At 39.0% G+C, this 26238-nt stretch overlaps 1 long non-coding RNA gene across 7 annotated transcripts in view; it reads left to right on the plus strand.

Annotated features, from left to right (window-relative positions):
• The window catches only part of LOC147365738 (uncharacterized), a 101236-nt gene that overhangs the window by 5232 nt on the left and 69766 nt on the right, over positions 1–26238 (plus strand). For 3 of the 7 annotated variants that reach the window (XR_015132322.1, XR_015132321.1, XR_015132327.1), the window contains exon 3: positions 10333–10406. The exons of the other annotated variants lie outside the window; for them this stretch is intronic. This is a non-coding gene — a long non-coding RNA (uncharacterized LOC147365738). The remainder of the gene's footprint in view (positions 1–10332; positions 10407–26238) is intronic. 7 annotated transcript variants of the gene reach the window in all.

The following is a 26238-nucleotide window of genomic DNA, read 5'->3' on the forward strand; positions in this document are numbered from 1 at the left end:
ATAGTCACACTAGAAGGCAAGAGAAATTTATGATTGGTAGAAATCTATGTATCTGGGAACATAGCCAATATTGGGTTTTGTGAAGTGCAATCTTTTTATATTGGACATGAAGGTAGGTAGTTGGGGAAATCTTGTGGATAAATAGAATGGCAGGAGAAGTTTCATAAGATCTACAGCCTAGAGCCATCAGACAACTTTAAAATAAAACTCATTCTAAGCTTGGAGCTAACCAAAATAATTAACATCTAAATTTATTTTATTATTTTAAAATGCATTTGTTGAGCAATTACATTTTGAAATTGAATATGGAACTATTTATGGAAAGTATATCTAAAACACTGTATTATTTACAAAATTACATTTTATAATTGAAAACTAGTAAGAAATATACTGTAATTTTCTTAACCATCTTTTAATGAGTATCAAATAGCACTATAAAATGAAAAATAAGTTTTAAGTAAATTTGAAATAATGAAAATAATTAACTTGATGGTCAATTAAAGTAATTGCAATTTATCATATATATTTGGACAATCTTATTTTATTGCTTTATTGATGGTTACCATTGTTTGTTCAGTCACTAAGCCATGTCTGGACTCTTTGTGACACCATGAACTGCAACACGCCAGGCTTCCCTGTTCTTCACTGTGTCCTTAAGTTTGCTCAGATTCATGTCCATTGAGTCGATGATGCCATCCAACCATCTCATCCTCTGTCATCCCCTTCTCCTCTTGCTTTCAATCTTTCCCAGCATCAAGGTCTTTTCCAGTGAGTCACTTCTTTGCATCTGGTGGCCAAACTGTTGGAGCTTCAGCTTCAGCATCAGTCCTTGCAATGAATATTCAGGGTTGATTTCCTTTAGGATTGACTGGTTTGATCTTGCTGGCAAAGGGAGTCTAAAGAATCTTCTCCAGCACCACAATTCGAAAGTATCAATTCTTCGCTGCTCAACTTGGTACCATCTGAGCTACCAGGGTACTTCCCTGGTAGCTCAAACAGTAAAGAATCTGACTACAATACAGGAGACCCAGGTTGAAGCCCTAGGTTGGGAAGATCCCCTGGAGAAGGGAATGGTTACCCACTGTAGTATTCTTGCCTGAATACTTGTGGGACAGAGGATACTCGGATAGAGGATCCTTGTGGGATATGGTCCATGGGGTCACAAAGAGTCAGACATGACTGAGTGATTAACACTTTCACTTTCACAACCTTCTTTATGGTCCAACTCTTGCATCTGTAAGTGACTACCAGAAAAACCATAGCTTTTACTAGACAGACCTTAGTCAGCAACGTGATGTCTCTGTTTTTTAATATGCTAAGTTTGTCATAGCTTTTCTTCCAAGGAGCAAGCATCTTTTAATTTCATGGCTGCAGTCACTATCTGTAGTGATTTTGGAGCCCAGGAAAATAAAATCTGTCACTACTGTTTCCACTTTTTTCCCATCTATTTGCCATAAAGTGATGGGACCAGATGCCATGATCTTAGTTTTCTGAATATTGAGTTTTAATTTAGCTTTTTTACTCTCCTCTTTCACCTCATCAAGAGGCTCTTTAGTTCTTCTTTGCTTTCTGCCATTAGAGTGGTATCATCTGCATATCTGAGGTTGTTGATATTTCTCCTGGCAATCTTGATTCCAGCTTGGGATTCATCCAGCCTGGCATTTTGCATGTGTACTCTGCATACAAATTAAACAAACAGGGTAACAATAAACAATCTTGACGTACCCTTTTCCCAATTTTGAACCAGTCTGTTTTTCCATGTCTGGTTCTAACTGTTGGTTCTTTACCTGCATACAGGTAAGAGATGGTATCGCCTGTCTCAGGAGACAGGTAAGATGGTATTCCCATCTCTTAAATGACATTTTTTTGTTTTATTTTGCTTAAATTTTGTTATTTCCCTTCAAGTTTATAGGAAAAATGTTTAGTGCTAAGTATCGTTATATCTATTTTATAATGAATAATCTGGGTCTAAGAAAAATTACTTGTCTAAGGTAAATTACTTAAGTAAGAGGCAGAACAAGAATTCATATCCAGGTCTCCTTGACACTGAAATCTGTGCTTTTAATCAGCATGGACTCTACTCCTTACTTATGTATTTATTTCACAAATATTTATTGAGCCCCAGTAATATTTGAAACAACTGTCTGGGCACCAGCTCTGAGGGAATAAATAAAAGCATGAAAAAAACCTTGCCTTCTTAGAACTTGCAAGTGAAGGGTAAAATCACCACCAGCAAATCATTTTCATAGCTTATATGGCAAATGAACTTTCTTCTGTTTAATTTTTCAGCAGTGCTTTATTATAAGACAAAGATTACAGAAAATAATAAGCTGTTTGTAAGCTGAACAGAATGAGAATCATAGAGTAGATTTACAGCAATCTCTTCTGAGGATAGCAAGAAAAGCAGACTGAAATTTCAACTTTGCCTTTAGATTCACAGTCAGGTTGATGGAAACAAATAGCCCCAGGTCATTCACTTTAAAACCTAAATAAACAAACACTGGCCAACCAGAGGTATAGAATTGGTATAGAATTTAAAGGCTCAAGAGACAATTTTCTATGACAGATTTACCTGGGTTATCCTTTAATGCACATTAATGAAGTCTTTATGTACAGTCAGGAAGGTCCCCTGGAGGAGGAAATGGCAACCCACTCCAGTATTATTGCCTAGAGAATCCCATGGACAGAGGAGCCTGGTGGGCTACAGTCCATAGGGTCGCAAAAAGTTGGACACAACTGAGCGACTAACACTTTTCTTTCTTTTTTATCTGAGAATGAATAAAAGACACAAAAAAACCTTGCCTTCTTGGAACTTGTAAGTGAAGAGTGGGAGACAGAAATAAGCTAACTAAATAAATCAGTTATGCAGTATGTTAAATTATAATGATGCCAAAGAGCAATAAACCAAGGGAAGGGAAGAGAGGGTGTTCAGGGGGCAATTGCAATTTTAAATAGCATGTTCAGAGAAGGACACCATGAGAAGATAATATATGAGTCAAAACTGGGAGGAGCTAAAGGAAACTTGTCCTGGGGTTATATACCAAATGAGGATTCCAGGAAAGCAAATAGCAGTTGTGAAGGCCCTGAAGTGGAGGGAATGCCTAACTCAAGGCACATAAAGGAGGCCAGTGTGACTAGAGCACTGTAAATGCATGAGATTGTAGAAGATAAGATCACAGAGACACGGGGAGCCAAGCTACACAGGACCTTGTAGCTGTTGCAATTGCTCTGATTTTCTCTAAGTTTGATAAAGGGCTCCTGGAGAATTTTGAGAATTGTGCATAGTCTGACATATATTTTATCAGTGTTGAGAAAAGTGTAAAGGGGAGAAAGGGTAGAAGCAGAGAAACCCCTGAAGAGGCTATTGGCAGTAATTCAGTGGACTTAGAATAGTGACTAATGTGGGAAATAGTAGGAGGCAGTCGATTCCAGGTATATCTGGAAGGTAGAGCTAATGGTATTTGCTGTGGATGTGATGTGAGTTGTGAGATAAAACTCTGTAAAATGTTTTCTCTGAACAACTATTAATACAAGTGTGAAGTTGCCCTTAATCAGCATGGGGAGAGCACATGTGGATAGAGGTTAGAGGTGAAGAGTTCAGATTTGGATGTGGAAAGCTGAAATATCTCTTAGACATCTATGTGGAAATAGGATGTGTAGTTGGGCCTGGGGTCTAGGGAGACGTTCAGGCTATATTGGGAAATATGAATTGTAACAGAGACCAGATGAAAGGGAATTAGTGAGGACACAAAAGATATGCAAGAATTGAGCCTTTGGGTGTTTCAACATTCAGAGGTTGTTGGAGAGCTGAAGAGGAAACTTCAAAGCAGAATAAAAAGTATGGCCAAAAAGAGGATAACAGGGATTGTAGTGACCTGGGAGCAAAGATACGTTTACAGGCAGAGGAGTGACTAGTTGTATGGACAGCCGCTGAGGGATAAAGTAATAGAAGAACTGAAAAGTGGCCCTTGGTGACCTCAAGAACAACAGTTTAAGTAATGTGGTGGTAGAAAATCTTGAATATTTTGAGAAGTTTTACTTTACAGAGAAGGAAGTGTAAAGAGTATTTATGGGAGGAGGGAAATAAGTAATGATGGTGAGAGATCTTTTTTTTTTTCAACTTTCATACACTGATGGAAGGGGGAAAAAAGCTGATGATGTAGGAGAGAGAAGTGAGAATTGCTAAATCAGTGTTCTTGAGTTGAAGAGAGTAAATGAGATTAGAAAGCAAGTGAAGAGGCTGGCATTTGCTGAGAGCAAAGAATGAACAAAGAGTTCATCCATTTTAACCAGAGGGAAGACAGAGTAGATAGGAGCAGATTCAAGTATCTGAGAGATGAGGTGGTGATGCTTTACGGATGTTTTCTTCTGAAGTTTTCAATTACTGAGATGTTGGCATATAATATTACATTAACATATAATATTCAGATTAGGCAGATAAACCTCAGGTATCTTGAATTGGAGACTTGCTCAACTTAAAATTTACAATTAAAGACTAGAATGTGGCATAAACTGAGAATGAAAGCTTTTGAAAATTGTAGCAGATTCACATTGCATCCATCAGTTACTTTTTTATAGCTATAATAAAAATTTATACTTAATCATGGAAAGAATTATTTTCTTCTAGGTCTTTTTTCTTTGGAAACAGGGAGATGGTAATCATCATTATCAGCCTTATTTTTGAAGATCATGGGCAGCAGTAAATATAATGTTCTTTATGTGAAGGTTATAAAAATCATCAAAGGGTGATGAATAATTTCTGTTTTATGATAGAATAAGTGACCTTTATTCAGAATGAATAAAATTCACATTTGTATATTAAAATTCTAGATTCCAACTATCTGATAACGTTTCTTGTCAAACTATTCTAATAGCTCCTATTACTTTGGGGAATGTTTAAATAAAGCCTTTCACAAAAATAGAGAAAATAAGCTTTTCCCTTTCTCTATACTTTGTGCCAAAAGGACAAAGGTTTATATCGTACCTTTCTGTTAGCAGGTACCAAAAGAATTTATAATGTGGGGTCTATCCAAGAGGAATATTCCCAAAGTTTGCTAAAAAAAAGAAAAAGTAATTTAAAAATAGTCTACATTTAAACTACACTTAGAATGTTCTGCAAGCTTAAAAGGATGTTTAGAGTCAGGTTTTAAAAACAGTGGGATTTAGTGTAATAGGTTTGGCAACAAAATCAGTGCAGTTCATACAACTGATGAATTGATGCAGACCCAGCTGACTAACACATACCATGTGTTTGCTTTGGCAGAGAATTTGGAAAAATAATTTGGAGAAAAAATTATATTATTCAACAGATTTCACTTTTGTTGTTGTTTTGTGGGATTCTTAAAAAAATTTTAATCAGTCTTACAAAGGTAGGTTTTTCAAAGATCTTCCCATTGATTGGAACCGGATTTGGATCTTTCATAAAACAACAAAAAAAGATGAACGAGGATAATTCTACTCATTTCATATGTTTCTTTTAATCACCCACTGCTCAGAAATAGATTTATGACTATTCATTTCTCAATTGGTACCATGTTTATGAATTTATTCTAAAAACAGCGCTATAAAATGCCCCTTATCAACATTTCTGATATAACTATGGCATATAAAATCTATTTAAACTTTGATGGCCAAGAATAGCACTGTGTTTTGCAGTGATGATTAAATGTGCTATTCTAAGACTTTGTTTTTAATTATAGAATTTTGTTGTTCTTCTTCAGGTAAGGTTAAAGCTTGTTTCTTGTGTAAAGTAGGTTATTTAAATATTGCTACAAGTTTTCAAAAGAGTTTTTTGGTTTGTTAGAATATTGGAATTCTCGGTGTTCAGTAAAATCCAGAAATATTAATGATGTGATGAACCCAAGTCTGGAAAGAGCTCTGATTCCATTTTATGGGGTTAAAAGTCGCTTCATAGGCTGTTCTATTATAGGACAGATATGTTGATTACACTCCTAAATTTGCTTCAGGAGCTAGACATACTATTTTCCACTACAGATTAGCCTGACTTTCTGTGCCATGTTGATAAACCATGAAATTCAGGAGATACTGGGATATTTTCCTTAAGGATATATGAATTCCTAAAGCTAGAGGCAGCTCAGTATAGCATATGTTAATGTACAGTGTATTACATGGGAAAGAGCTGCAGACTGATAAAACAGGCAGCTGATACTCTGAAGTAAATACAAACATTGAAGATTATTCCATCTCTAGTGTTTGGTGTCCTTGAACAAGTTGTTAACCACTGTGAAACTCAGGTAGACTTGTATAAAAAATAGAGATACTGACATCTACTTAATTTCCAAGGTTGCTGTAAAGATAAAAGAAACTCTGTACCGTGTATTGCACTTGGTACATGGAATCCTTCTTTTCCTCCCACTAGTCTGTAACCTTAACAGTAGGACTGTGAGGAGCTCAGTGTAGTAATCATCAACACATCCTCATAGGTGCTCAGAGAACATTCAGGGGAACTAACTGCAAGGCAGTGGAAGAGGTGCCTTTTATCTAATCCATACAACTTTCTGAGATTGGATTATTATCTCTATTTTATTAATAAGAAAACCGAGGATTAGAGAGTTAAACCCAAAGCCATATAGCTAGTAGTATCAGAAGCTGGAATTCACAACAGAATCATCTGCCTTTGAAAGGCGTACCTTCTTAGAGATTTCTCAGAGAAGTGGAAAGGGAGGACTTTTTTTCAAAGTCATAAATGTATGCCATATGTTTTCCAGAGGTATGATCTCATTTAATTTTCAGAATAACTGTATAGGAAAAGCATTATCTTTCCCATTTTTTTTTTTTATCTTTCCCATTTTTCATGAGAAGAAATGCATACCCAGAGGTTAAGTAACTTTCTTAAGGCCATACAACTATTAATTTATCAAGCAGTGATTCAAATCCAGAAAAAATAAGTTCCAATTCAAAAAAAGTCCAAAACCAAAAGTCCAGTTCCAAACTTATACTTTTCCTAAAACAACATAATGCCTGGAGGTGTAGGATAAGCAAGACTTAGAAGTCAACAGTTGGGATAAATATTTGGGAAATGTGATTGGACTGCATGTTGAGGAAGAGGATGGAAGCAGAAATGAGAGTCCAAGATTGAGCTTTTGCTGTGGGGGGGCAGGGACCTCAGTTTATCTTCCCTCTTCTTCCATACCTCCAGACTTCTACTACAGTGCAGAACTTTCTGTTCCCTGTACTCTCCATGCTATTCCATGCTTCTGTAACTCTGAGCATGTATTTTTAAATTTATTTTTTAATTGAAGGATAATTGCTTTACAGAATTTTGTTTTTTTCTTCTCTGAGTAGAATGCCATTTACTCTTCTTTTTCTGGAAAATATCTCTTTAACTTCAAAAACACAGTTCAGAATTTATTTTGCAAATCTTTTGCTGATCCAATCAGTGTTCACTTGGATGCTTTTCTTTTTAGTTCAGCATTGTCTCAGATACTTACCTCAGAAGCATCATTTTTGTGACTCTGGAAGCATGAAATAGAGTTGTTGAGAACTGATTGTCCTGAAGATTTTCCAAACCCGTATCTAAGTGTGGATTGATAATCCTTTCAGATAATTCTAAATGTATAAACTCCTTAGATTTTAGGATAAGAGAGAAAGCTTTACAGACACACACACACACAGGTAAGATCTGAAACCTTACGCAGTGTTCCAGATATTACTGATACCACACCATTTCTACCCTCAACATACCTACTTGATATCTCTCACCATGCTTTGTACATGATAAGCAATATGGAACAATTGAAGTTCAGAGGAATTAGCACGATTATGTAAATTAAGAGAAGTATGATCAAGATTAGAATGAATAGACCCTTGTGGTATGTGAGCCTTTGCTGGGAAACGGTGATTCTGTCACTTTGATTTCCGAGTTCAACATCCTGTTTCCAATGCATATCTATCAACACCTTCACCATTATCTTTTTAAAAAGAATTACTATTGTATTACAAATGTTTTCTTTTGGTTATAAAATTTTGATTCAGCAGTAAAGTTAGATTTACTGACTGGAAGAGCAAGGACTGTTCACTTTTTCCCTGCTTCATGCCAAGTCTATAGTGTGTGGTTGAGTAGGACAGTAGATATTCATTGTTTTTCAAATACCATTATTTTTTCCAGTCAAACATTCATTGAGAGTCATGAGCTTTACAAGTGAATTTATGACTACTACAAATATAGTGATAAATTCATTAACACTTACTTTATCTGCTACATTCACTGAATGTCCCATATGTACAATCAGGGTCTATTAAATAGAGGGGAAAAAAAAGAAGAAGAAAGACTTAATAGGGACAGTGGGGAAATGCAGAGCTAGCAACCAACTGGTAAATCTGGAATATTCAGGCAACAATAAATAGCTTATTTGGCTTGGTTTATGGCCCCTTACTTTACTTTGGGCTATAGTGATCAAGGAAAAAAGTGAAGCAGAGATCTATGACTTGATTTAATCATGGAAAATAAAAATGTTTGTCTTTGAAATATAACTTGGGTCATGGTCTCATAGTTTTGTGGACTGGTGCTAACGCTGAAAATTCGACTATTGCTTTTGTGATTCTTGGTCAACAGTCAATGCGTGGCTTGGGCTCTAAAGTCTTAAAAAATGGACTCATTATGTAATGAATATCTCCAAGCTGGATGAGCAGAAGAATTTCAAAATGGGTCTTTGGTCTGGCATTTCTGCATTATTTGTTAAGCCCACAAAATGTAGATTTTTATCTCTAACTTCTGTTCACTCACTTGTGGCTACTTTAGGAAGTAATTTTTCTTTACTTCCTCAGGGAGAACTGCAAGATTTTTGTTGGTACAATTTGGCCACTGCTTAACAGAAGCAGCTTGCTTATATTACTTCCTGTATTTTTTTTTTAAGACCAACATTTATTATCCCTTAAAAATTCCTTAACAACTTTCTTTCTTAGGGATTTTTTTCCCCCCTGAAGGAACAAGGGACTTAATTAGGCTAATAATTTCTTACCCATGAGGACATAATGAATTTATTCTCCATTTAATAGCCTTTGAAGGAAATTACCTATCAGTATTTAGAAAGGGGGGAAATCAGGCTATAAGAAATCTTTTCTAGGAGGCTACATTTCTCAGTTTCTTGCCTTAAAGTATCCATTTCGATACTTTAAAATTATACTTTATGTGATAAATTGAGACTCTCTACTTAAATCTACCTTCTCTTTTAGGAATGAGAGGTATTAAAAATTCTATTTTGGCTGAGTAAAGAAATGTTAATGACCTGTCTGGCAGTTGTATTTAAACATGCTAGCTTGTTACTATATTGCCAAAACAAATGAAAATTCACTGCCTGCTATTGGAACCAATTTAGTTAGGTAACACTTTGTTTTTTGGGGTATCATCAGGGGAGTGAGTTATTCCACTTAACTGAATTTTCCACATAAATGCTTCAGAGTTATCTTTTTAAAACAGAAATCAAGGCATATTGATTTCCCGTTGAAGTCTTTCAGTGACTTCCTGTTGTCTAAAGAATAATGCATTGCTTTATAATTTACCATTCCAGTTTCATCTCCCTTCAATTTCCCTACCACCTATTTGATGTTGTACAGTCGCTCAGTCATGTCTGACTCTTTGCGACTCCATGGACTGCAGCATGCCAGGCTTGCCTGTCCTTCATCATTGATAATCCATCTACCACTTTAATTTGCTCACCATTCTCTGGACCTATCATACTCTTACTTCTTTGATTTCCAGATGCTGCTCCATGTGGTCATGACCTCATCAGTTTATTGTATCTCTTCTATTTCCAGAACCACAATACATGTTTCCAATATGGAAGCCATCTGTATGATGACTCTTTAATTTCTATGTTAGCTTTCATCACTAAATGGGGAGCTAATAGTGGTCAGGGAACATGACCCTCTCCACTTTTTTTTTTTCAATTTTCATGTCTTTAGAGACTCATTTAGTGCCTGAAAGCCAGTGATACTATATTCATTTCCTGTGGGAGCTGTAACAAATTGCCAAAACCTGAGGGACTTAAAATGAAATTTATTCTCTCATAGTTTTAGTTTCCAGAAATGGGGAATTCAGGTGTCAGCAGGGCCACGCTCCCTCCTCCAGAGACTCCGGGGAGAGTCTGTTCCATGCCTCTTCTAGCTTCTGGTGCCTCTCAGCAATCCTTGGCATTCCTTACTTTGTAATCATATCACTTAATCTTTGCCACCATCTTTACATCATCTTCTCTTGTGTGCATCTCACAGGAGTTTCAAAACTGCACCTACCTCTCTCTTTTGATTTATTTATTTTACTTTTTTTTTTTTTTTACCTTTCTCTTATAAGGAAATATATGTGTTTGCATTTAGGGCTTACCTCGGTAATACAGGAGAAGTTCCTCCTCTCAAGATCCTTAACTGAATCACATCTTTTGCCATATAAGGTAATGTCCAGAAGTTTTATGCATTAGAACACGGAAAAATCTTTGTGAGCCATTATCAGTCTATTGCAGATACTTAATGTATTTTAAACTGAATTACTCATTCAAATGCTATAACTTTCAAAATATAAAAGCATATTTGAAAAAGTATTACTAAAGCATATCTCATGCTTAATTGCTTCCTAAGTTAGAACATGGTATTCAGACCATATTTTCATATTTTTTTGATATGAGTGTTCTCTGATTTTTAAAATAAACTGTATTTTCAGTCATGGGCCAATCTTATGCTTCTAGAGTATTTAGGAAAGCACTTTCACTGCTTTCCAGATATATTCAGACTGCAGTAGTTATTGAGTATCTATCTAATGTGGAGCTGTACATAGAAATAAGATTCAGTTCCTTCTTCAAAGAAGTTACTGATTAATGTGGAAAATAGACATAGAAGCAGAACCATATTAATAAAATCTGAAACTGTTTTGTGACTAAAGGGTTAACAGAACCTTTTAGCTTTATGTATGAGCAGTTGATATTTGGTTAACTGTTTTTCTTTGTTACCCTGGAAGCCTGATAAAAGTAATGTATCAACTGTAACATTACTTTCTGATAACATTGGTTATGGTAAAATTTGATTGATTAGCGTATTGCATTTAAACTTGGAACAAGTATGAATTAGCCATATTAAGAATACATAAAGTATATGTCCATTGACAGATGAATGAATAAAGAAGTTGTGGTACATATACACAATGGAATATTACTCAGCCATAAAAAGGAACACATTTGAGTCAGTTCTGATGAGGTGGATGAACCTAGAACCTATTATACAGAGAGAAGTAAGTTAGAAAGAGAAAAATAAATATCATATTCTAGCACATATGAAAGTCCCATGGACGGAGGAGCCTGGTAGGCTGCAGTCCATGGGGTGACGAAGAGTCGGACACAACTGAGAGACTTCACTTTCACTCTTCACTTTCATGCATTGGAGAAGGAAATGGCAACCCACTCTGGTGTTCTGGCCTGGAGAATCCCATGGATGGGGAAGCCTGGTGGGCTGCTGTCTGTGGGGTCACACAGAGTCGGACACGACTGAAGCGACTTAGCAGCAGCAGCAGCACATATATACAGAATCTAGAAAAATGGTACTGAAGAATTTATTTACAGAGCAGCAGTGGAGAAACAGACATAGAGAACAGACTTATGGACGCGGGGAGAGGGGAGGAGAGGGTGAGATGTATGGGAAAGAGTAACATGGAAACTTACATTACCATATGTAAAACAGATAGCCAACGGGAATTTCCTGTATGGCTCAGGAAACTCAAACAGGGGCTCTGTATCAATCTAGAGGGATGGGATGGGCTGGGAGATGGGAGGGAGGCTTTAAAGGGAGGGGATATATGGATATATGTGTACCTATGGCTGGTTCATGTTGAGGTTTGACAGAAAACAACAAAAATCTGTAAAGCAATTATCCTTCAATAAAAAAATTAATTAATTAAAAAAAAGAATACATGAACTATAAATAACTGAAGAGGACATTGTAACAGGATTGCCAGGAAGTGCTAAGGGCCTAGTTGGGGTTGGAGATGAGAGTTCATGATTAATCCAAGCCATACAGTTATGTCATTTTTCTTCAGCAAAGCATGGTCATCCAAGTATAGAAACAAGCAAGGTGAGTTTGTAGTATTCTTCAAGGTTAGAGTTTTGCCTGGTTAGTTTCAGCAGAGTGATTTGGGAACTAGGGACTTAGAGATACTAGCTAGGGAAGTTCTGGTGATGAACCATGGGCTTCAGGGAATGAAAATCAGAAAAGAATTGATAAATCTGAAGGAAACAGAGGCCTCAAGGGTCTTTGCCCTTCTTAGTAGTAAAAGAGATGTTGTCAGCAAGGGCATGAGAATCTGAAAGGAAGAGAAAGAGTGATGGAGGAAGAGTCCTTTGAAAGAGACCAAACAGGGAACCCTGTGGTGACAAGGATGTGCGTTGGGAGGGAGTGACTGAAGCAGAGAGCAGGTTGAAGGTAGCTGAAGCTTAGACGTTCAAAAATTATAATGCTATTGTGTAGTTGGATAATATGACTAGATATTAAGATGACTCAAGATAAAAAAGCACTTGGAGTAGAGACAAGCTATACGGAGAGGGTGATGGCACCCCACTCCAGTACTCTTGCCTGGAAAATCCCTTGGATGGAGAAGCCTGGTAGGCTGCAGTCCACGGGGTCGTGAAGAGTCGGACATGACTGAGAGAGTTCACTTTCACTTTTCACTTTCATGCATTGGAGAAGGAAGTGTCAGCCCACTCCAGTGTTCTTGCCTGGAGAATCCCAGGGACAGGGAAGCCTAGTGGGCTGCCGTCTATGGGGTCGCAAAGAGTCAGACACGACTGAAGCGACTTAGCAGCAGCAGCAGCAGCAGCAGTATAGGTCAAATAGAAAATTTCCAAAGAATTGAAGGAATTACTCAGAGGTCAGCAGATGATAGCAGCCAAGAGAAAGAAAGGACTCAGAAAACAAGGAGCTAGTACGTAGAGTCAGAAGAAAATTGAAAAACTAGGAGAGAAGCAATGCTCTTTCCAGGATCTGAGGTGGCTGATAGGTAGAAGAGACACGTTGTACTAGAGACAGTGATGTGGGAGAGGATTTGTTCATAATAGTGAAGTAGAAAAAGCACTTTCAGAAGGGAGTGGTGAGTGTTTACAATGGACCAAGATTCCAGAAAACCCTGTGACATGAATTTGAGTTTCAAGAAAACAGTAGGAAGAGAGGCAATTAATTGTGCAGAAGTTGTAAAGAAAGTATGAGGTAGTTAGGTGATGAGCCATTTTTTCAAAAGACTATGTTCAGGAAAAGTCAGTGACCAAAATTAAAAAAGGAAAGATGCATGGTTGGAGTTGATGGACTGAAATATCCCAACTTTGAAGTCACTTCTTTGGGTTTAGGGTCCTCAGAGGTAACAGCAGAGCAGTTGAGAAATATCACAAGGTGGTGAAGGACCAGCTTCAGTTCCAGGTAGGTGTTGAAGATCTGATACAGGAGTCACCTTTTACTGCTATCAGGGGTAATAGCTATTTTCTTAAAAATCTACTGCTTTTTAATCTATTTTGAAAATGGAATTGTTATTGAAAGTCATGAGTGGGTCTAGCTGCTCACTGCTCAAAAGCCAATAAACAGGTCAGGTTGGTGGAAAGGAAAATTTGCTTTATTTCAGATGGCAGCAACTGAAGGGGGAGGGGTGACACACATCTGTCCAAAGGCTGACTCCCCCTCAGGGCATCAGTGGGGCAAGAGCTTTTATAGACAGAAGCCAGGTGGCGGGCGTGGCAGCTACATGCAGTAACAGCTCATTCATCTCTGACAGTCATCTTCAGATTGGTCCTTGGTGGTCTGACCAGCATCATGTTGATTGTTTTGGGTGCAGTTAATCCTCAGTTGCAGGGTCCATTTGTCCCATTTTCTCTGAGATCGCTTCTCGGAATTGTGCCAGTTTATGTGCTGGGTACAGTCTGGTCATCATGTAGTTACTTCTCCACCTGGTTTTTGATATCTATAAGACAACTCACAGGATATTTCTCAGAATATTATCTGTAGACCTTGAGAAAGAGCAAAAGACCTTGAATATGCTTAATGACTATATCATTATTATTTAGTCTCCTTTGACTCCTGTACAATGTTATGAACCACCACTGTCCATAGTTCTTCAGGCACTCTTATCAGATCTGATCCTTGAATCTATTTCTCACTTCTACTCTATAATCGTAGGGATTTGACTTAGGTCATACCTGAATGGTCTAGTGGTTTTCCCTACTTTCTTCAATTTAAGTCTGAATTTTGCAATAAGGAATTCATGACCTGAGCCTCAATCAGAACCTGGTCTTCTTTTTGCTGACTGTATAGAGCTTCTTCATCTTCAGCTGCAAAGAATATAATCAATCTGATTTTGGTATTGACTATCTGGTGATGTCCATGTGTTGTTGGAAGAGGGTGTTTGCTATGACCAGTGTGTTCTCTTGGCAAAACTCTGTTAGCCTTTGACCTGGTTCATTTATCACTCCAAGGCCAAATTTGCCTGTTATTCCAAGTATCTCTTGACTTCTTACTTTTGCATTCCAGTTCCCTATGAGGAAAAGGACATCTTTTTTTGGTATTAGTTCTAGAAGGTCTTATAGGTCTTCATAGAACCATTCAACTTCAGCTTCTTCCTTATTAGTGGTTGGGGCATAGACTTGCATGACCATGATATTGAATGGTTTGTTTTGGAAATGAACAGAGATCATTCTGTCATTTTTGAGACTGCACCTATAGGTTGACTATGATGGCTACTCCATTTCTTCTAAGGGATTCTTGCCCACAGTCAAAAATGTATTGGTCATCTGAATTAAATTTGCCCATTTTGGTCCATTTTAGTCCACTAATTCCTAAAATATTGATGTTCACTCTTGCCATCTCCTGTTTGACCACTTCCAATCTACCTTGATTTATGGACCTAACATTCCAGGTTCCTATGCAATATTGTTCTTTACAGCATTGGGCTTTTCTTCCAGCACCAGTCACATCCACAACTGGATGTTGTTTTTGCTTTGGTTCAGCCTCTTCCTTCTTACTTGAACTATTTCTCTACTCTTCTCCAATAGCATATTGGGCACCTTCTGAGCTGGGGAGTTCATCTTTCAGTGTCATATGTTTTTGCCTTTTCATACTGTTCCTGGGATTCTCAAGGCAAGAATACTGAAGTGGTTTGTCCTTCCCTTCTCCAGTGGACCACATTTTGTCAGAACTGTCCACCATTACCTGTCCATCTTGAGTGGCCCTGCACAGCATGGCTCATAGGTTCATTGAGTTAGACAAGGTTGTGATCCATGTCTGTCTGAATGAATAGTGTGGTCCATTCTATCTGAATGAAAATCACAATCACAGAAACAACCAGATCTGGAACAATGGACTGGTTCAAAATTAGAAAAGGAGTATGTCAAGGCTGTATATTGTCACCCAGCTTATTTATTATATGCAGAGTACATCATGCGAAATTCAAGGATGGATGAAGCACAAGCTGGAATCAAGATTTCCAGGAGAAATGATGATAACCTCAGATATGCAGATGACACTAAAGAGCCTCTTGATGAAAGTGAAAGAGGAGAGTGAAAAAGTTGGCTTAAAACTCAACATTAAAAAAAACTGAGATCATGGCATCTGGTCCCATCACTCCATGGCAAATAGATGGGGAAACAGTGGCTGACTTTATTTCTCTGGGCTCCAAAATCACTGCAGATGGTGACTGCAGCCATGAAATTAAAAGATGTTTGCTCCTCAGAAGAAAAGCTATGACCAACCTAGACAGCATATTAAGAAGCAGAGACATTACTTTGCCAGCAAAAGTCTGTCTAGTCAAAGCTATGGTTTTCCCAGTAGTCTTGTATGAATGTGAGAGCTGGATTATAAAGAAAGCTGAGTGCTGAAGATTTATGCTTTTGAAATGTGGTGTTGGAGAAGACTCTTGAGAGTCCCTTGGACTGCAAGGAGATCAAACCAGTCAATCCTAAAGGAAATCAGCCTTGAATGTTCATTGGAAGGACTGATGCTGAAGCTTAAACTCCAGTACTTTGGCCACCTGATGCAAAGAACTGACTTATTGGAAAAGACCCTGATGCTGGGAAAGATCGAAGGCAGGAGGAAAAGGACATGACAGAGGATGAGATGGTTGGATGGCATCAGCGACTCAATAGACATGAGTTTGAGTAAGCTCCGGAAGTTGGTGATGGACAGGGAAGCCTGGCATGCTGCAGTCCATGGGATCGCAAAGAGTTGGACAGGACTGAGAGACTGAACTGAACTGATGGCATTCTACTTCCGTTTTTTTTTTTTTTTTAATGAATCTCCACACTGTTATCCATAGTGGCTGTACTAGTTTGCATTCCCACCAACAGTGTAAAAGGTTTTCCTTCTCTCCACACCCTCTCCAGGATTTATTGTTTGTAGACTGTTTGATGGCAGCCATTCTGACCAGCATCAGACGGTACCTCATTGTGGTTTTGATATTAATTTCTCTAATAATGTGTGATGTCGAGCATCTTTTCATGTGTTTGTTAGCCATCTTTATGTCTTCTTTGGAGAAATGTCTGTTTAGTTCTTTGGCCCATTTTTTGATTGGGTTGTTTATTTTTCTGATATTGAGCTGCTTGTGTATTTGGAGATTAATTCTTCGTCAGTTGTTTCGTTTGCTTTTATATTCTCCCATTTTGAAGGCTGCCTTTTTACCTTGCTTGTAGTTTCCTTCATTGTGCAAAAACTTTTAAGTTTAACTAGGTCCCATTTGTTTATATTTGTTTTTATTTCCATTACTTTGGATGGTGGGTCATAGAGGATCTTGCTGTAATTTATTTCAGAGGGTGTTCTGCCTATATTTTCCTCTAAGAGTTTTATAGTTTCTGATCTTACATTTAGATCTTTAATCCATTTTGAATTTTGTATGGTATTAGAAAGTGTTCTAGTTTCGTTCTTTAACAGGTGGTTGACCAGTTAAACACTTTAACACTTAAAGAGATTGTCTTTTTCCCATTGTATAGTATTGCCTCCTTTGTCAAAGATACAGTGTCCACAGGTGTGTGGATTTATCTCTGGGCTTTCTATTTTGTTCCAGTGATCTATATTTCTGTCTTTGTGCCAGTACCATATTGTCTTTTTTTTTTTTCTTTTTTTTTTTAAATGCTTCAATATTTTTATTGTGAAATAATCATAAACTCACAAGGAGTTAAAAATTAGTATAGAAATTCCTATATGTACATTATTCAACTTTTGTCAATGGTAGCATCTTCAATGTATAGATTGCTTTGGCTATTTGAGTTTTTTTGTGTGTTTCCAAACAAGTTGTGAAATTATTTGGTCTAGTTCTGTGAAAAATACTGTTGGTAGCTTGATGGGGATTGCATTGAATCTATAGATTGCTTTGGGTAGTATACTCATTTGCACTATATTGATTCTTCCAATCCACAAACATGGTATATTTCTCCATCTATTTGTGTCATCTTTGATTTCTGTCATCAGTCTTTCATAGTTTTCTATATATAGGTCTTTTGTTTCTTTAGGTAAATTTATTCCTAAGTATGTTATTCTTTTTATTGCAATGGTGAATGGGATTGTTTCCTTAATTTCTCTTTCTGTTTTCTCATTATTAGTGTATAGGAATGCAGGGGATTTCTGTGTATTAATTTTATATCTTGTAACTTTACTATATTCATTGATTAGCTCTAGTAATTTTCTGGTGGTGTCTAAATTTAGTTTTCTATGTAGAGGATCATGTCATCTGAAAACAGTGAGAGTTTACTTCTCTTTTCCAATCTGGATTCTTTTTGTTTCTTCTCTGATTTGCAGACGGATTCTTTACCATTTGAGTCACAAGCGAAGCCCATACATTATGGGATGATTCTAAAATCAATATAATTAACATATTCATCATTTCATGTAGTTAACTAATTTTTGTGATGAGAATGCTTAAGATCTATCATCAGCAACTTTCAATAATGCAATATTATTATCTATATTTTTATAGGTAATATATTATCTAGTAACTTTGATATTATTAACTGTACTCACCAGCAGATTATATATTAGATTCTCAGAACTTATTCTTAGAATTGAAAGTTTATATCCTTGACTTACATTTCCCTATTTCCCCTTGCTTCTAGTTCCTGGCAATCAGCATTATGTTTCTATGAAATTTTCTTTGTTTTTAAGATTCCACATACAAGTAATACCATATGGTATTTGTCTTTTTCCTGACTTATTTTATTTAGCATAATGCCTTCCAGTTTCATCCATGTTGTCATAAATGGCAGGATTTCATTCGTTTTTATGACTGAGTAATACTCCATTGTGTTTGTACGTATGTGTGTGTGTGTGTGTGCGTGTGTATAAAAACTTCCCAAGTGGCTCAGATGGTAAAAATCTGCTTGCAAAGCAAGAGACCCAGGTTCAATCCCTGGGTCGGGCAGATCCCCTGGAGAAGGAAATGGCAACTCATTCCAGTAAGCTTGCCTGGAGAACTCCATGGACAGAGGAATCATGTGGGCTATAGTCTATGGGATCTCAAAGACTTGGACACCACTGAGTGAATAACACTTTCACTTTCATATATGTGTGTATAGATATATATATCAGATCAGATCAGTCGCTCAATCGTGTCCGACTCTTTGCGACCCCATGAATCGCAGCACGCCAGGCCTCCCTGTCCATCATCAACCCCCGGAGTTCACTGAGACTCACGTCCATCGAGTCAGTGATGCCATCCAGCCATCTCATCCTCTGTGGTCCCCTTCTCCTCCTGCCCCCAATCCCTCCCAGCATCAGAGTCTTTTCCAATGAGTCAACTCTTTGCATGAGGTGGCCAAAGTACTGGAGTTTCAGCTTTAGCATCATTTCTTCCAAAGAAATCCCAGGGCTGATCTCCTTCAGAATGGACTGGTTGGATCTCCTTGCAATCCAAGGGACTCTGAAGAGTCTTCTCCAACACCACAGTTCAAAAGCATCAATTCTTTGGCGCTCAGCCTTCTTCATAGTCCAACTCTCACATCCATACATGACCACAGGAAAAACCATAGCCTTGACTAGACAGACCTTTGTTGGCAAAGTAATGTCTCTGCTTTTGAATATGCTATCTAGGTTGGTCATAACTTAAGGGGTGGCAAGAATACACAGAAGAACTGTACAAAAAAGATCTTCACAACCCAGATAATCATAATGGTGTGATCACTGACCTAGAGCCAGACATCCTGGAATGTGAAGTCAAGTGGGCCTTAGGAAGCATCACTACGAACAAAGCTAGTGGAGATGATGGAATTCCAGTTGAGCTATTCCAAATCCTGAAAGATGATGCTGTCAAAGTGCTGCACTCAGTATGCCAGCAAATTTGGAAAACTCAGCAGTGGCCACAGGACTGGAAAAGGTCAATTTTCATTCCAATCCCAAAGAAAGGCAATGCCAAAGAATGCTCAAACTACCGCACAATTGCACTCATCTCACATGCTAGTAAAGTAATGCTCAAAATTCTCCAAGCTAGGCTTCAGCAATACGTGAACTGTGAACTTCCAGATGTTCAAGCTGGTTTTAGAAAAGGCAGAGGAACCAGAGATCAAATTGCCAACATCCGTTGGATCATGGAAAAAGCAAGAGTTCCAGAGAAACATCTCTTTCTGCTTTATTGACTATGCCAAAGCCTTTGACTGTGTGGATCACAATAAACTGTGGAAAATTCTGAAAGAGATGGGAATACCAGACCACCTGACCTGCCTCTTGAGAAATTTGTATGCAGGTCAGGAAGCAACAGTTAGAACTGGACATGGAACAACAGACTGGTTCCAAATACGAAAAGGAGTACGTCAAGGCTGTATATTGTCACCCTGCTTATTTAACTTATATGCAGAGTATATCATGAGGAACGCTGGACTGGAAGAAGCACAAGCTGGAATCAAGATTGCCAGGAGAAATACCAATAACCTCAGATATGCAGATGACACCACCCTTACGGCAGAAAGTGAAGAGGAACTAAAAAGCCTGTTGATGAAAGTGAAAGAGGAGAGTGAAAAAGTTGGCTTAAAGCTCAGCATTCAGAAAATGAAGATCATGGCATCTGGTCCCATCACTTCATGGGAAATAGATGGGAAAACAATGGAAACCATGTCAGACTTTATTTTTTGGGGCTCCAAAATCACTGCAGATGGTGACTGCAGCCATGAAACTGCCATACTACTGTTTTACATAATCAGGTCAGGTGAGTTGCTTTTGCGTGTCTGACTTTGTGACCTAATGGACTGCAGCTTGCCAGGCTTCCCTGTCCATCACCAACTCCCAGCACTTTCTCAAACTCATGTTCATTGAGTCCATGATGCCATCCAACCATCTCATCCTCTTTCATCCCCTTCTCCTCCCACCTTCATTCTTTCCTAGCATCAGGGTCTTTTCCAATGAGTCAGTTCATTACATCAGGTGGCCAAAGTACTGGAGTTTCAGCTTCAGCATCAGTCCTTCCAAAGAAATCCCAGGACTGATTTTCTTTAGGATGGACTGGTTGGATCTCCTTGCAGTCCAAGGGACTCTCAACAGTCTTCTCCAACACCACAGTTCAAAAGCGTCAATTCTTCAGTGCTCAGCTTTCTTTATAGTCCAACTCTCACATCCATACGTGACTACTGGAAAAACCATAGCTTTGCTTAGATGGACCTTTGTCGGCAAAGTAATGTCTCTGCTTTTCAATATGCTGTCTAGGTTGTTCATAACTTTTCTTCCAAGGCGTAAGCGTCTTTTAATTTCTTGGCTGCAGTCCCCATCTGCAGTGATTTTGAAGCCCCAAAAATAAAGTTTGACACTGTTTCCCCATCTATTTCCCATGAAGTGATGGGACCAGATGCCATGATCTTCGTTTTCTGAATGTTGACTGGGTCCAAATCAGGAAAGGAGTGCATCAAGGCTGCATGTTGTCACTCTGCTTATTAAACTTATATGCAGAGTACATCATGAGAAACGCTGGGCTGGAAGAAACACAAGTTGAATCAAGATTGCTGGGAGAAATATCAATAACCTCAGATATGCAGATGACACCACCCTTATGGCAGAAAGCGGAGAACTAAAGAGCCTCTTGATGAACGTGAAAGAAGACACTTAAAAAGTTTTCTTAAAACTCAACATTCAGAAAACTAAGATCATGGCATCTGGTCCCATCACTTCATGGCAAATAGATGGGGAAGCAAAGGAAACAGTGAGAGACTTTATTTTGGAGGGGAGGGGCTCCAAAATCACTACAGATGGCACATGAGTCTGAGTGAGCTCCAGGAGTTGGTGATGGACAGGGAGGCCCTGCGTGCTATGATTCATGGGGTGGCAAAGAGTCAGACACGACTGAGCAACTGAACTGAACTGAACTGACTGAACTGTTGTTCCATGTCCAATTCTGACTGTTGCTTCTTGACCTGCACACAGATTTCTCAGGAGGCAGGTAAGGTGGTCTGGTATTGCCATCTCTTTAAGAATTTTCCAGAGGTTGTTGTGATCCACATGAAGGCTTTGCCATAGTCTATAAAGCAGAAGTAAATGTTTTTTTTTTGAACTCTCTTGCTTTTTCAGTGATCCAACGGATGTTGGCAATTTGATCTATCTTGTGCCAATTTATATTCTGACAAAAATGTATGGGTTCCCTGTTTTCCACATTCTTGCCAACATTTATTCATGTATATGAATAGAGGTTCTCTCAACATTTAAGATGGTGGAGTAGATGGATGTGAATTCATCTTCTCCTGCAAGAACTCCAAAATTACAACCTGCTGCTGAAGAACCATTGACAGGAGAATATTGGATCCCACCAAAAAAATATACCTCACGACCAAGGGCAAAGGAGAAGCCACAGCAAGATGGTAGGAGGGCCGAAGTTACACTTAGAATCAAACCCCATACCCACCAGAGACACTTGAAGGGCTCTAACAAAACCTTGTGTGCACCAGGACACTCCACAGAGACTGAGCCAGACCTGCACTTGAGTGTTTGAGTGTCTCCTGTGGAGGTACGGGTCAGAAGTGGCCTGCTGCAGGGGTAGCGGCTCTGGTTGCAGCAGACCTGGGTATGGCATAAGCCCTCTTGAAGGAGGTTGCCATTAACCCACCATAGAGCCACCAGAAATTACACAGGACTGGGGAATCAGACTCTTGGAGGGCACAAACAAAACCTTGTGTGCACCTGGACCCAGGAGAAAGGAGCAGTGACCCCACAAGAGACTGACCCAGACTTGCCGTGAGTGTCCAGGAGTCTTCGGCAGAGGCCTGGGTCGGCAGTGGTGCAGCCTTGGGGGCACTAAATGTGGCAGTGCGTGCGTGGGACCTTTTGAAGGAGGTCGCTATTATCTTCATTAACTCCACCAAAGTTGGATCTCAGATCAAACAACAGGGAGGGAACACAGCCTGGCCCATCTATAGAAAATTGGATTAAAGATTTACTGAGCATGGCCCTGCAAATCAGAACAAGACCTAGGTTCCCCCTCAAGTAGTCTCTCTCATGAGGAAGCTTCCATAAGCCTCTTATCCTTATCCATCAGAGGGAAGACAGAATGAAAACCACGAAGAGGAAAATTAATCAAACTGATCACAAGGACCACAGCCTTGTCTCATGCAGTGAAACTATGAGCCATGCTGTGTAGGGCCACTCAAGATGGACGGGTCATGGTACAGAGTTCTGACAAAATGTGGTCTTCTGGAGAAGGGAATGGCAAACAACTTCTGTATTTTTGCCTTGAGAACTTCATGAACAGTATGAAAAGGCAAAAAGATAGGACACAGAAAGATGAACTACCTAGGTCAGTAGGTGCCCAATATGCTACTGGAGAACAGTGGAGAAATAACTCCAGAAAGAATGAAGATGCTGAGCCAAAGTAAAAACAATACCCAGTTGTGGATGTGACTGCTGATGCAAGTAAAGTCCAATGCTGTAAAGAGCGATATTGCATACGAACCTGGAATGTTAAGTCCATGAATCAAGGCAAATTGGAAGTGGTCAAACAGGAGATGACAAGAGTGAACATAGACATTTTAGAAATCAGAAAACTAAAATGGACTGGAATGGGTGAATTTAATTCAGATGACCATTATATCTACTATTGTTGGCAAGAATCCCTTAGAAGAAATGGAGTAGCCATCATAGTCAACAAAAGGGTATGAAATACAGAACTTGGATGCAATCTCAAAGTGACAGAATGATCTCTGTTCGTTTCCAAGGCAAACCATTCAATATCATGGTAATCCAAGTCTATGGCCCGATCAGTAATGCTGATTGGAGCTGATGTTGAACATTTCTATGAAGACCTACAAGATCTTCTAGAACTAACACCCAAAAAGTTGTCCTTTTCATTATAGGGAACTGGAATGCAAAAGTAGGAAGTCAAGAAATACCTGGAGTAACAGGCAAATTTGGCCTTGGAGCATAGAACGAAGCAGGGCAAAGGCTAACAGAGTTTTGTCTAGAGAATGCACTGATCGTAGCAAACACCCTCTTCCAGCAACACAAGAGGAGTCTACACATGGACATCACCAAATGGTCAACACTGAGATCAGATTGATTATATTCTTTGCAGCTAAAGATGGAGAAGCTCTATACAGTCAGCAAAAGCAAGACTGTGAACTGACTGTGGCTCAGATCATGAAACCCTTATTGGCAAAATCAGACTTAAATTGAATAAAGTAGGGAAAACAACTAGACAATTCATGTATGACCTAAATCAAACCCCTTACAATCATACAGTGGAAGTGAGAAATAGATTCAAGGGATTAGATTTGATAGACAGAGTGCCTGAAGAACTATGGATGGAGGTTCATCACATTGTACAGGAGGCAGTGATCAAGACCATCCCCAAGAAAAAGAAACTCCAAAAAGGCAAAATAGTTGTCTGAGGAGGACTTACAAATAGCTATGAAAGTAGAGAAGTGAAAGGCAAAGGAGAAAAGGAAAGCTATACACATTTGAGGAGAAGGCAATGGCACCCCACTCCAGTGCTCTTGCCTGGAAAATCCCATGGGCGGAGGAGCCTGGTAGGCTGCAGTCCATGGGGTCGCTGAGGGTTGGACATGACTGAGCGACTTCACTTTCACTTTTCACTTTCCTGCATTGGAGAAGGAAATGGCAACCCACTCCAGTGTTCTTGCCTGGAGAACCCCAGGGATGGGGGAGCCTGGTGGGCTGCCGTCTATGGGGTCGCACAGAGTCGGACACGACTGAAGTGACAGCAGCAGCAGCATACCCATTTGAATGCAAAGTTCCAAAGAGTAGCAAGGAGAGATAAGAAAGCCTTCCTCAGCGATCAATGCAAAGAAATAGAGGAAAACAATAGAATGGGAAAGACTAGAGATCTCTTCAAAAAAATTAGAGATACCAAGGGAACTTTTCATGCAAAGATGGGCACAATAAAGCACAGAAATGGTAGGGTAGAAGGTATTAAGAAGAGGTGGCAGGAATACTCAGAAGAAGTATACAAAAAGGATCTTCATGACCCAGATAACCATGATGGTGTGATCATTCACCTAGAGCCAGACATCCTGGAATGCAAAGTCAAGTGGGCCTTAGGAAGCATCACTACAAACAAAGCTGGTGGAAGTGATGGAATTCCAGTTGAGCTATTTCAAATCCTAAAATATGATGCTGTGAAAGTGCTATATTCAATATGCCAACAAATCTGGAAAAATCAGCAGTGTCCACAGGACTGGAAAAGGTCAGTTTTCATTCCAATCACAAAGAAAGGCAATGCCAGAGAATGTTCACACTACTGCACATTTGCACTCATCTCACACGCTAGGAAAGTAATGCTCAAAATCCTCCAAGCCACACATCAACAGTTTGTGAACCATGAAATTCCAGATGTTCAAGCTGGATTTCGAAAAGACAGAGGAACCAGAGATTAAATTACCAACATCCGTTGAATCATCGAAAAAGCAAGAGAGTTCCGAAAAACATCTACTTCTGCTTTATTGACTACACCAAAGTCTTTGACAGGGTGGATCACAACAAACTATGGAAAATTCTTAAAAAGATGGGAATACCAGACCACTTTACCTGCCTCCTGTGAAATCTGTATGCAAGTCAAGAAGCAACAGTTAGAACTGGACATGGAACAACAGACTTGTTCCAAATAGGGAAAAGAGTAAATCAAGGCTGTATATTGTCACTCTGCTTATTAAACTTATATGCAGAGTACATCATGTGAAATGCCAGGTTGGATGAAGCACAAGGTGGAATCAAGATTTCTTGGAGAAATATCAATAACCTCAGATATGCAGATGACCCCACCCTTATGGCAAAAGCAAAGAGGAACTAAAGAGCCTCTTGATGAAAGTGAAAGAGGAGAGTAAAGAAGTTGGCTTAAAACTCAACATTAAAAAAGCTAAGATCATGGTATCTGGTCCCGTCACTTCATGGCAAATAGATGGGGAAACAATGGAAACAGTGAGATACTTTCTTTTTGGGGGCTCCAAAATCACTGCAGATGGTGACTGCAGCCATGAAATTAAAAGACTCTTGCTCCTTGGTAGATAAGCTATGACCAACCTAGACAGTATATTAAAAAGCAGAGACAGTACTTTGCCAACAAAAGTCCATCTAGTCAAAGCTATGGTTTTCCCAGTAGTCATGTATGGATGTGAGAGTCAGACTATAAAGAAAGCTGAGTGCCAAAGAATTGATGCTTTAGAACTGTGATGTTGGAGAAGACTGTTGAGAGTCCCTTGGACTGCAAGGAGATCAAACCAGTCAATCCTAAAGGAAATCAGTCCTGAATATTCATTGGAAGGACTGATGCTGAAGCTGAAACTCCAGTACTTTGGCCACCTGATGCGAAGAACTGACTCACTGGAAAAGACCCTGATGCTGGGAAAGATTGCAGGAGAGAGGGAAGGGAATGACAGAGGATGAGATGGTTGATGGCATCACTGTCTCGATGGACATGAGTTTAAGTAAGCTCCAGGAGTTGGTGATGGACAGGGAAGCTTGGTGAGCTGCAGTTCATTTGGTCAAAAAGAGTCAGAGACTACTGAATGACTGTACTGAGAAACTCTATATAGAGGCTTCCCTGGTGGCTCAGACGGTAAAGAATCTGCCTGTAATGTGGGAGATATGAGAGACTAAGTTTTTATCCCTGGGTTGGAAAGATCCCCTGGAGAAGGGCATGGTAACCACTCCAGTATTCTTGCCTGGAGAATTTCCATGGACAGAGGAGCCTGGTGGGGTACAGTCCATGGGGTCACAAAGAGTCAAACACAACTGAGTGACTAAACACACACACACACATACACAGACACTGAAACAATCCTAAAGAAGTAATTA

Source organism: Bos grunniens, chromosome 9, assembly GCF_055505025.1.
Source record: "Bos grunniens cultivar Pamir isolate PY7600 chromosome 9, Bosgru_T2T1.0, whole genome shotgun sequence".
NCBI lineage: Eukaryota > Metazoa > Chordata > Mammalia > Artiodactyla > Bovidae > Bos > Bos grunniens.